Source organism: Monodelphis domestica, chromosome 1 (genome assembly GCF_027887165.1).
Source record: "Monodelphis domestica isolate mMonDom1 chromosome 1, mMonDom1.pri, whole genome shotgun sequence".
Taxonomy (NCBI): Eukaryota; Metazoa; Chordata; class Mammalia; order Didelphimorphia; family Didelphidae; genus Monodelphis; species Monodelphis domestica.
In genome coordinates this window covers 61,277,806-61,289,814 of record NC_077227.1, presented here as the reverse complement: position 1 = coordinate 61,289,814, position 12,009 = coordinate 61,277,806, and the positions used below count along the sequence as shown (strand labels likewise).

General features: G+C 43.6%; 1 long non-coding RNA gene across 1 annotated transcript; it reads right to left on the bottom strand.

Moving 5' to 3' along the window:
- Positions 1 to 500: 500 nt before the first annotated feature.
- LOC103103024 (uncharacterized) lies at positions 501 to 8,456 on the bottom strand. Its single transcript, XR_460173.2, has 2 exons — positions 8,139 to 8,456; positions 501 to 1,196 (listed from the first exon to the last, which is right to left on the bottom strand). It is a non-coding gene; the product is annotated as an uncharacterized LOC103103024 (long non-coding RNA).
- Between the last annotated feature and the right edge of the window lie 3,553 nt (positions 8,457 to 12,009).

The window sequence follows — 12,009 nt, the reverse complement described above, 5'->3', positions numbered from 1 at the left end:
GAGAAATGACTTACGGGAGAGTTGAAAGAGTTTCCTATTGGGGCAACAAGGTGGCTCATTGGCTAGAGTGCCAAACCTAGAGATGGAAGGTCTGGTCCTGGGTCCAAATCTGGCCTCAGACACTTCCTAGCTATGTGACCCTGGGCAAGTCACTTAACCCCTCTCCCCTCCCCCTATTGCCTAGCTCTTCCCACTCTTCTGCCTTGGAACGGATACTTTATATTGATTCTAAGACAGAAGGGAAGGGTTTTCTTTAAAAAAAATTGCTCAGGGATTCAAAGCCAGGAGGTACCAGAGGCAGGACTGGAATAGAGATTTTCCTGGTCTAACTGCAGCTTCATATTCACTATTCTGTGTTGATTTTGATCCATGTATTTTATCACTTCTTATAATTGCTGTACTCACCTCCCCGTGCCCCCTCTTTCTTCCTGTCCCTTCCTTTATAGCAGAAGTTACTATACTCAGAGGTAAGACAAATGGAGTCTACCTTCTCATTTTAAGATTTATTTTTTAATACATTTAACAACTTCAGCACCTACCATGTACAAAGCCCTGTCCTGGTGGAGACATATAAGACAATCCCTCTCCTGGTGGAGAGAGTCTGATCTCATTAGGAAAAGAATATCCAACATATGAAAACCCTCCAAGGTCAAAACAACCAATTAGGCTCACCTACAATTCGGTTCCTATCTGTTTCCAGTAGAATGTCACATTCCTTGCCTTCCCACACTTTCTATTCTAGTCATTTTGTCCTACTTGTTGTTCCTCACACACAATCTGCCATCTCTTACCTTCCTGTGGCAGGAACGTTATTCCAGGTTCATATATTCCCCCTCTGCCCTCTGCACATTCTCCTTCCTAAACTCAGACTCCTAAAATCCCGATACTCTCTCTGATAGACTTTGTATTGCTCTGCATAGCCTTTTCTCCCTGTTGCATTTTGAGCCCTTTGAGGGCAGGGATTCTTCTCTTTTTGTTCCTTTGTTCCATCAGCCCCTCTTCCATCTAGTTCATGGGCTGCTGGGCTGGACCATGGCAGAGGACCTTTGGAGGGAGTCCTTTTGTAAACTGGGCTCTCCCAGAGAAGATCAGTGTTTATTCTGATGGGTCTTTCCTTGGCAGCAACTGTAAGGTCCATCCTCTGGCCTTAGTCAGACAGATAATGCTCTTCAGACAGGGTTAACGATCCTGGAACTCTGTAGGCAAAAAGGAATTCCAATCAATAAAAATGGGACTTGGGCTTCATCTGTTGGGAACAGTCACTGCATGAAGCCAAAGGCACGTGGTCGAAAGAGATTCCGGGTGTAACAAGTCTATCTTTCCCAGTTTGATGAATGGAGGGGAAGGAGATACTCAAATAGATTAGACTAGAAGGTAGCTTGGAGCTCGCCAAACCCATGAGTTTTACTCAGCATTGGCCTGACTATGATCTGCTGCCTAAGGTCAACTAGTGTATTGGTAAGGGTACTGAATTTGAAGTAAGGAGACCTTGGTTTACATCTCAGCCTCAATACACATGATAGTAGATGCAAACCATGACCACATCATTTCACTTCTGAAGCCTTAGTTTCCTCATGCTCCAATACCCAGGATGCCAAAGGAACTGTTCCCCATCTATAACCATACATATCACAACTTGTCCATGCCTGCCATCCTGTGCTATTCTCAAAATCCTTGGCAAGGGCTCCACCCAATGTGCTGAGTGACTTTCTTGATTTTGCTTGATATTATGTCTGCCATTGGAATACTTGGTCTTCCTATTAATTGCCCCGTGCTGTTACCAGACAATGTGAACAACTCGTCCCATTGTTCCTGGTCATTCCATTATTTAATCAATAAACATTTATTATGATCCAGGTGCTGTGCTATGGCCTGGTTGTGCCTTTCTCCACATGGCTGTGAGACTTCGTAGACAGAGTGTCCCTCTTGGTGTCAGGAAGGAAAGCAGGAAAAGCCTTGCCTCTGAGAGACACTAAACTGAGTGACCAGGGCAAACTAATAAGTCCTGAAATGCCCTGGCAACTCCCTAGCCCACAATCCAGAGAAGTTGCTGATCTACATGAGAAAGGGAGTTTCAACACTAAGAACTCCCCTAAAATGATGAAATCACAATCTGGACTAAAAAAAGAACATCTCTTGACTTCCTTCCCAATTCCTTTCCTACATTCTTTCTCATTTGTAATGTGTTATAGTCCTCTCATGCCCAGGGTACATCTCTTTCTTGTTCTCTTGTTGACTCAACATCGAAATGGAAAGAATGATACTTGTACAAGTTTGTTGGGAGGAAAGGACATTATAAATTGTGAATTATTTTGGAAATGGGATCCGTCATTATTAGGTACTATGGCTTCTAGATCCTCTAGATCCTCTGCTTCTTTGGTGGTCAGTCCCAATTGAGAACCACTGTAACATGGACATCGCCTTGGTTTCCTTTCTGTAAAATAGAAATAATAATGTTGGTGCGATCTTCTTCCCAGGGCTACTAGGAGGAAAGTATTTTGTAAGCCTCCAACCTCCACAGATATATGAGTTGCTTTCTTGCTATTTATATCATCTTGGGCAAATCACTTAAAATGGGTCTTATTTTCCTCATCAGTAAAAAGGGGGGCTGTAGATTAGATGTCCTCTGAGGTCCCTATTTAGAGAGACTATGAACCTATATCTATGATCCTATGAGCCATTACCATGGTGTTCTTCAATTTATTCAGACTAAGGTGTCAAAAATGATTTGAAGACCCTCCTTGGGGGGGGGTGGCAGAAATAAACGGGAGGGCACATAGAGGAGAGAAAACAGCCTGCTGAAGCATGTTGAGAATGTGCCATAGGAGGATCAATGGAAAGAAATAAGGCTGTTTGGCCTGAAGAGAAGGAGGGATATGATAGTTGCTTTCAAGTGTTTGAAAGGTTGTCATGTGGAAAAAGGATTAGCCTTGTTCTGCTCAGCAGAGAGGATACAACTAGAGTGTGGGAAATGACAAAACAGTAAATGTAGACTTGGTGTCAGGAAAAACCTTCTTAACAATGAAAGCTGGCCAGAAGTGGATGGGAGCTTCTGGGTTCCACCATATTGGAAATTCTTCATGTGAAGGCTAGATGGTTTCTTGTTGGGTCTTTTCAGGTATAATTGGGATAGAATGGCCAAGAAAGACACATACAACTGAAATTCCAGGATGTCTTCTCCTTCTTACCACGATTAGCATTTTAAAAAATGAAGCTGGGGAGAATAATTTTGAATTCCAAGGAATGAATTAAAATGTAGTCTAGTTGGGTAATAAGGACTTGATCTGTACCTCCTTGGCTTTCTTCAAATTCAAGATAAAATCCTACTGTCTTCAGAAAGACTTTCAGATCCATATTAATCCTAGTGTCTTCTCTCTGTTGATTTTTCTGACTTATCCTGTCTAGCTTTTTTGTACATAGTTTGCTGTCATCTTTCCCAAAAGACTGTGAGCTATTTGAGGGGAGGGACTGTCTTTTGTCTTTCTCTGAATCCTCTGAATTTAGCACAGTGCTTGACACATGGAAGTCACTTAAGAAATATTGATTGATTGATGAACTGGTGAGGGTGAGGTAGGATTTGGGGACCTCATCCTTCAATGCCTTCCAAGGTGGAAGGCTTGCCTAGCATGCTTCATTGTTGCATCTGAGTGGTGCTTCCAGGGTTTCAGCTTCTCATAAATAAACCACTTCTCCTAATCCCTATGTGGGATTATTTGTTTCTGATCCATAGATGGGGAAGGGTGAGAGGGGCACTGTGGGATTGTTCAGAAGCTTCTAGTTAGCAATTGTCTATGGAAAGAGACTATTAGTTGCTCTAGCTCTGCTCCAAGTGGGCAAGAATCCAATCCATTCATTCTTTTCTCCATTCAATATGCTTTTATTGATCACCTACCAAAAGGCCAGCCTTTGTGCTTAGTGCTAGAGAATAGAGAAGAAAACATGATCTTGGCCTCCATGAATTTATATCTTTTTGGGGAAACAAGATGGACACACAAGAAAAATTAGCAGAATATACTCCTAGCTATTGATACAGTTCTTTACTGAAGTGTCTCTATGGTGCACAGGCGACTCTGGATTCTCAAAGACTATGCCAACAAAATATAATATTCAGTTGTGTCTGACTCTTCATGACCCCATTTGGAGTTTTCATGGCAAAGATATCAGAGTAATTTGTAATGTCTTTCTCCAAATCATGTTACCCATAAGGAAACTGAAGCAAAAAGGGCAAAGTTACTTTCTCAGGGTCACACAGTTAATAAGTGTCTAAGGTTGGATTTGAACTCAGATTTTCCAGACTCCAGGTTCCGCCCTCTATCATTTGCTCCACTTGGCTGCTTTAATGTTTAATGCACATTAAGGTTTCCAAAGTGCTTTAATAACAGCATTTCATTTGATCTTCAAAACAATCCTATGAAGTAGGTCTCATTACAGAGATTTTCTAGATGGGGAAACACGCTCAAAGACTTGACCAAGGTTACACTGCTAGTGAGTGTTGGTGAAATTTAAAGCCCAATCTTCACTCCAAATCCAGTGATCTTTTCTTTATACCATACTGTCTATTCCATTTCACTGGAAAGTCTTCATGTATGGGGCTGGCTCTGTTGCCTAAAGTCCAGAGACTAAAAATCTGGCCACCACGAATGCTTTTTCCTGCCAAAGAATTTCATAAAGATTGTCATCTAAGGTGTCGAGGGGGTGGTTATCAGTATCAGTGGAGGAAACAACCATACTGATGGAAGCACAGAAATTTCGGTGAATTTAAGTATCATCTAAGTGAAGAAAAACTTTCTTTTTCTGGGTGTAGATGATTCCAACTACAATATCCCCCATCCAAACATATGCAAACATGTGAGGGAATGCTGGGTGGTCATTTTCCTGGTAAGCAAAGTGATCTAATATTCAGTTGTCAACCACAATTTGGGAAAAGTGGATAGAGATTTGGTCAGGTGGTCTTTAAAGCTCTGACCCTGGAAGTCACCAGGACAGTGTAGAGATCAATCATCTTGAACCAGAAGAGGAGCCGGGAGTTGTATTTAGTCAAGGCCAAAGACAGATGGGAAGAAGAAGAATCTGTTGTGGGACCAACATGGTGGTTGGCTTTGAACTGTAGTAAGGATAACATGGTGATTGGCCTTCAACTGTATGTAGCAGGGCCATTTTGGTGGTTGGCTCTATACTATAGTAGGGACAATATCATAGTTAGTCTTGTACTGTAGTAGGGCCAACATGGTGATTGGCCTTCAACTGTGTGTAATAGGGCCAACATGGTGGTTGGCCTTGTACTGTGTAGTAGGGACAACATGTGGTTAATTCTGTACTACAACAGGGTCACATGTTATATAGATAGAACAGATAGATAGTTCAGGAAGATGGGACTTTGAAGTCTAGATGAAGACAGGAGATCTTCCGATTAGGATGCCATTTTGATATTCTATTGGTTTCATTTGATCATCTTTTTCTAATGTGCTAGTGATCTTTTGAAAAATCTCCATTGCAATATTGACAAATCTGGTTGTTTCTCTATGGATAGACTAGTGGTATAATAAAGAACTGGACCTGGAGTCAGGAATATGCTGTGAGGCCTGAATTCAAATCCTTCCTGTCTCAGACACTTACCAGCTCTGTGACCCTAGGCAGGTGCCCTAAACCTCTCTGGGTCTCGGTTTCTCATCTGTAAAATGTGGAGCTTGGACTTGGTGGTTTTAAGGTCCCTTCTAATCTATGAGCTGATATGTTTTCACAAATACAAGCTGGGGGTAATCTATAAAACACAAACTTCTTTGTGGATAGCTCAAGGGACCACCTTGGGGAGCCATGACTCTTATCCCCCTCAGCCCTCCAAACTCCACCTTGGGGAGCCATGGCTCTTGTCCCCCTCAGTCCTGCAAACTCCTTCCTCTCCATATTTTCCCTAGATTCTCTGTTTCATAAACCAGAGCAGTAGTTCCTGGGCTTTCTTCTGCCCATGCCCAGGAGCAAGGAGAGGAGAGGAGAGGAGAGGACAGGGCACCATGGTGAAGAGAGATGGACAGATCCCAACAAAAACATCACTTTCTCCACTCCACCCCTTTCTAAGGTGCTCCTCTGGCTGCCACCTCGTTTCTTCTGTCCTGAGAGAGAGGTAAGCATTTCCGATCAACTGGGCTCCCAGAAAGAAAGCATTCAAAAACTGGCAAAATGGGGCCCTGACTTGGAACATTCTCCAGGATAGAAGGAAGCAACAGTATCACTTTATATTAAACTCAGACTGTAGTTTTTCCAGTTCTGTACAAAACCCTCTGCCTGAAACTTGCTCAGGGCAGTTGAGCTGCAGTCTCCAGAACCCTCTGCTCATACCCAGTGCCAAAGGACTTGTAGGCAAATAGGCAGTCAACAGCCAAAGAGAAACATGTTCTCATTGACAAGTCATTGGAGGTCGAGAAACACAACTCCCTCCTCATCTAGACCTTGAAATATTTCTTCTTCCTTCAAGACCAAGTTCCCTCTTCTTCCTTGATCCCCCAGTTGAAAGTTATTTTCTCCCATTTTGAGTTTTTGTAGTTCATTTTGCTTGGATCTCTCATAAGACCATAAAGGCAAAGCTAGGTGGCTCGGTGGATAGAGTGCTGGACCTGGAATCAGGAAGACTCATCTCCCTGAGTTCAAATCTAGCCTCAGACATTTATCCTGTGACCCTAAGCTGCTTAACCTTATTTGCCTCAGTTTCCTTATCTGTAAAATGAGCCGGAGAAGGAAAAGGCAAACCACTCTAGTATCTTTGTCAAATGGGGTTGTGAAATGTCAGGCACAACTGAAAAATGACTAAACTTAGAGGACCGTAAGAATTAGAGTGGAAAGGGACCTTAGAGCTCATCTAGTCCTGTTCTCATGTTACAGATGAGGAGATTAAGATCCAGAGAGGGGGAAACAATTTGTCCAAGTTCTACCTTTGTCCTTATCCCATTCTCCTGTACGTATGTTTTGGGGTATATATGTTGTATTCTCTACTATTAGACTATAGATTCCCCTGAGGGTAGGATTTTGATTTATTTCCTCTTTTATTTATTTTTTAAACCTTTACCTTCTGTCTTGGAATCAATACTGTGTATTGGTTCCAAGGCAGAAGAGTGATAAGGGCTAGGCAATGGGGGTCAAGTGACTTGCCCAGGGTTGCACAGCTGGGAAGTGTCTGAGGTCAGACTTGAACTCAGGACCTCCCATCTCTAGGCCTGGCTCTTAATCCACTGAGCTACCCAGCTGCCCCCTTATTTCCTCTTTTTAACTCTAAGGCTTAACACAAACTAGCTTGTTTTTAAAATCCTCACCTTCCATCTTAGAATCAATACTTGAAGAAGAATGGTAAGGGCTAGGCAATGGGGGTTAAGTGACTTGTCCAGGGTCACATAGCTAGAAAGTATCTGTGGTCAGATTTGAACCTGGGATCATGCCAGTCCTGGTTCTATGAACTGAGTCACCTAGCTGCTCCCCAACAAACTAGCTCCTATTAAATGTTTGTGGCATTGATTAAAAGCCAGTGACTTGAGCACTTTCAGCACATACAAACAAATTCCATCCAAAGAGATTTTACTCCATGCTCTGGGATGTGATTCAGACACGTCCCAGAGAGTACCACAAATAGTTTGACACCAGGTGTTGGAATGGACTCGACATTGGGGAAATCAACAGAAATGGGTTGGATCTCTCTCCCTCTCTGCCCTGCCCCCTACTGCCTCCTGCTGCTTCCCCCCATCCCATCCCATCCTAGCATTTTGAATGGTCGTTTTGTCTATGATGAATCCTGCCCTGTATTCATTTTCAGCTAGTCCTGGCTGCGGTGTCTGCACTGCAGCCAAAGGACTAAGAGAGATGGCTCCCACCAGAAAGGGGGAGTCGAGGGAGGGGACAGGTGACAGACAGCAGACATCCCGAGGGATAGGTGTCTGGAGCAGCACCCATGGGGGCTTTGGATTGGCCTTTGGGAGCTATGGAAGCCATTCAGGTACTATCCTAGCTGTGACCAAGCCATTGAAGCAGCCACATCATGGGAGAGTTTGGAGGGTCCATTTCCAGGAAGGAACGAGCCCGCCTCCAAGGTTATCTCAACAAGCTCCTTGTTTCAGCAAAGAGGAATCCGAGGCTCAGAGAAGGGAGAGACTCACCCACAGCAGCTTGGCAAGCTCCTGGCAAAGCAAGCCGAGAGCTCGGGCCTCCTGACTCCAACCCCAGTGATCTTTCTATCCGACTGCTGATGCTGTGTCCTCCGAATGAGTCAGGCTGCCACTGAGTCAGGGAGCGCTCAGATAATTGGACGTCTGGGCTTGGGGCTGGAAAGGAGAGGGGGGCAAGTTGGTGAGGAGGGGCAGAGATAGAAATAGAGCCTGAAGGCTGCTGTTCCTCCAGAGTTGGAACTGAAAGCGACCCAGCAGGCTTGCTTTTGTTCTGGTTTTGCCAAAAAAAATGTCCGTGGCAGAGTTTCAAACTCCTTCTCTGTTGTGCTCCCTGGGGTTCTGGAGGGAGGCACAGGGTAAATACCAGGCAGAAGGAGAAAGGCAGTAGGGAGGCTCCTAAGGTTGTGTGGGGTCATCCTTTGCTAGAGAAGGGAACAGAAAAATGGAACCAAGGCCTGCCTAGTGGCTAAAAACAACCACAACTCTGCTCAGGAAATTATGCCTGACACATGTTTGGTGAGCTATCCTTTTAAAAGAGCTTCCTCAAATGTCCCTACAATAATCTGGGGGAAGTATGGATTCCCCATTGGACTGATGAGGAACCTGAAGGTGAGAATGATTAAGTGACTCACCCAAGGTCACACAGTCAAATATGGAATTAGAACCAGAACCCAGTTCTCTTGACTTGCATCTGATACCTTTTGTGTTTTGTCATTCAATTGTTTTAGTTGTGTCTGACTCTTCTTGATCATCATTGAGGAGGTTTCTTGGTACACAACTGAGTGGTTTACTATTTCCTTCTTCAGCTCATTTTATAGAATGAGGAAATGGAGGCAAACAGGTTAAATGACTTGCCCAAGATCACACAGCTAGTGTCTGAGGCCAGGTTTGAACTTAGGGAGATGAGTCTTCCTAACTTCAGGCACAGTGCTCTCTGTAGTGTACCACTTAACTAGAAGGGTCTTAAAGATTATCTAGCCTAACCCTCTCATTTTACAGAGGAGAAAACTGAGATACATGAAAGTAAAATGGCTTGTCCAAGGATACATAGGCAGGAAGTAAAAGCACATTCAGGAAGTATATAGAATGAGTACATACGGAGGAGAGACAGGGATCATTATTAACTGGAAAATCCAGGAAAGATTTCTAGATAGTTATGACCACTGGTTGAGCTGAGCCTAGAAGGGAATTAGTAGTTGGAAGAGGCAGAATTTAGGAGGGATAGCATTCTAGGGATAGGGGACAGTCTGTACAAAGGCATGGAGGTGGGAGATAACACATCACTTGTGAGGCCAGTTTGGCTAGGGTCTTCATATAGATCCTCTGACTCTAAAACCATTATATCCCAAAAGCCAGGGATGCTAGGTGGCAGAGTTGATAGAGTGCTGAGCCTGGAGTCAGAAAGACTCATCTTTCTGAGTTCAAACTCAGACACTTACTAATTTTGTGACCCTGGGCAAGTCACTTCATCCTGCTTGCCTCAGTTTCCTCATCTACAAACTGAGCTGGAGAAGGAAGTGACAAACCACTCCAGCATCTCTGCTGAGAAAACCCCAAATGGGTCACAAAGAGTCAGACACCACTGAGCAACAACAGCAACAACAGCTGTACTCTCTGAGTCACTAAGAGATTCAATGAGACTGGAACAGAAGAGTTTGGTAGAGTCAAGATCCTCTTCATGAAAATTCTCTCTTGCAGCTTAGAGCTGAGATGCCCATTTCACCTGCTTGTACTCATGGAGTGCTATCTGGGCACCTGAAATAGCCTACCAGATTTGGCCACTGGAGGCATTTCATATCATGGAAAAGCCCAGACTAAAGTTTCCACAAGTTAATCCCAGTTTAAAGAGAGATGAACTGGATCAACCATTGTAGGTGGTTGAAGCAGTTGGCATGATAGCTCTCTATAGAATCAAGGGATAAGAGGGAGGCACAAGGTGTCATTGAGTCATAGAATCTTGGAGTTGGAAGCAATTTTAGTTTTCTAGTCCAACCTCATCCTAAGGATGAATCATTTTTAGAATAATTTTGCCAAGTACTTGTATGGCATCTCATGGAATATTTCTCCTGATGGGGAACTCGCTACCTAATAAGGCAGTTGGGGCAGAGGTACAATCTATGGAAGTCACTTGATGTCCATGTAGAAGCCAGAGGTGAGGATGGCTAAATTGTGCTCAATAGAAGCAGTATTCATGGAAGGAATTCAACTGGATGGATGATGGGTAAAATGAAGAGGTGGGTGACATTTGTGTTTGGTGCCTCCAACTCCCCTTCTTTTATACTTTCTCCTCTATGGTCTCCTCCTTTCTCCCATTCACCCCTTATACTTTATTCTCTCGAGCTGTTGGGTCTCTCTTATTACAGATTAAAAGAATCTTCACTCATTTGCCCTTTGGTGTTAGAGGAGATGGATAGAATCTAGAAGGTATCTTAGTTTTCTCATTTGCGAAATGGGATTGATTGCCTCAGTGATCTCTGAGGGTAAATAGGTGACATGATCTTGAGCAAGGTTACTGAATAAATATCAGAGCCACAATTTCAGTCCCAGTCTCTTGACCTAACTTTTAGTTCAATTCAGTGGGGAGGGATGGGGTGCATTTGCAAAGAAGATTTCAGCATGAGGCTGGCACAGAAGAATGGATAATGAGAGTGGAATCTCAGGCACCAGAGGGGGAGTTATCTTAGGCCAGGAGATGCTTCCCCCAAACCTTCAAATCACATCAATTATACACAAAATCCTACCTCCATAGGTGGGATAGGTCACGGGATGGAAGATTCAGAGATGGAATGGTGGAGCCCATCAGCCATCAAGTCTGACCTCTTAATTTATAGAAGAAAACGGTGGCCAGAGAGTTTAAAGAAATTCAGGGTCATCAGCAAGTAAGTATCCAAGGCAGGATTCTAACCCCAAGCCCTGCTAAGTTTTCCATTTGCTAGGAATGGGCCCAAACAAGGCCTATGGACTACAAAAGTTAGACCAGTGGATGGGATACAACTCAGCTCTTATGATGAAACAATCTGCCTTTGGCCAGAACCAGCACCATTCGATTGGTGCCAGCATGTGACATATCATGGGGAGGTTGGGGTTTTTGGGGTTTTGTTTTTTCCTTTTTCACATGGAGCAAGATGTGACTCAGAAGGGCATCTTGGGAAGTGACTTTCTTGGCTGCTTCAGCCCTGTCGCCTGTTCATTCTTTCAAATTTCTCTGAATCAGACTTTATATTTAGAGCTGCCATTTACTTGCCTTATTTATGCAGAGGAACAACCATATTTGCAATTCACTTAACACCAAGAAGATCCCTCTTTGGCCAGGCGAGGATGGGAGTGGGAGAAGAGGGAAGGGAATCTAGAAATAAGACAAAACCAATAACAACATTTTTCTAGTTCTACAATTTTGCTGGGTTTCCACCATAAGTGGTCTGTAGATCACTTATCTCCCTTGAGTTCTTTAGTTTCTTTAAAAGGGGAATTTCTGGAGTATTTAAAATTGACCTGCTATGAACTGGGTGTCTAATCTTACTTAAATAACTCAAGTTTAGGTTTCTTGACTTCAAATCTAATCATCCAGCCATCTATCCACCTTGCTATATACCCTATGGAATTTAAGCCCTGGCCATTTACTAGCTGTGTAGCTATGTCAGTCACTTAACTTTTCTAAGCTTCAGCTGGCTCATCTCCAAAAGTAGAGTAATACTATCCATCCTGCCTTTTTTTTTTTAAAACCCTTACCTTCCATCTTTGAGTCAATACTGTGTATTGGCTCCCAGGCAGAAGAGTGGTAAGGGCTAGGCAATGGGGGTCAAGTGACTCGCCCAGGGTCACACAGCTAGGAAGTGGCTGAGGCCAGATTTGAACCTAGGAC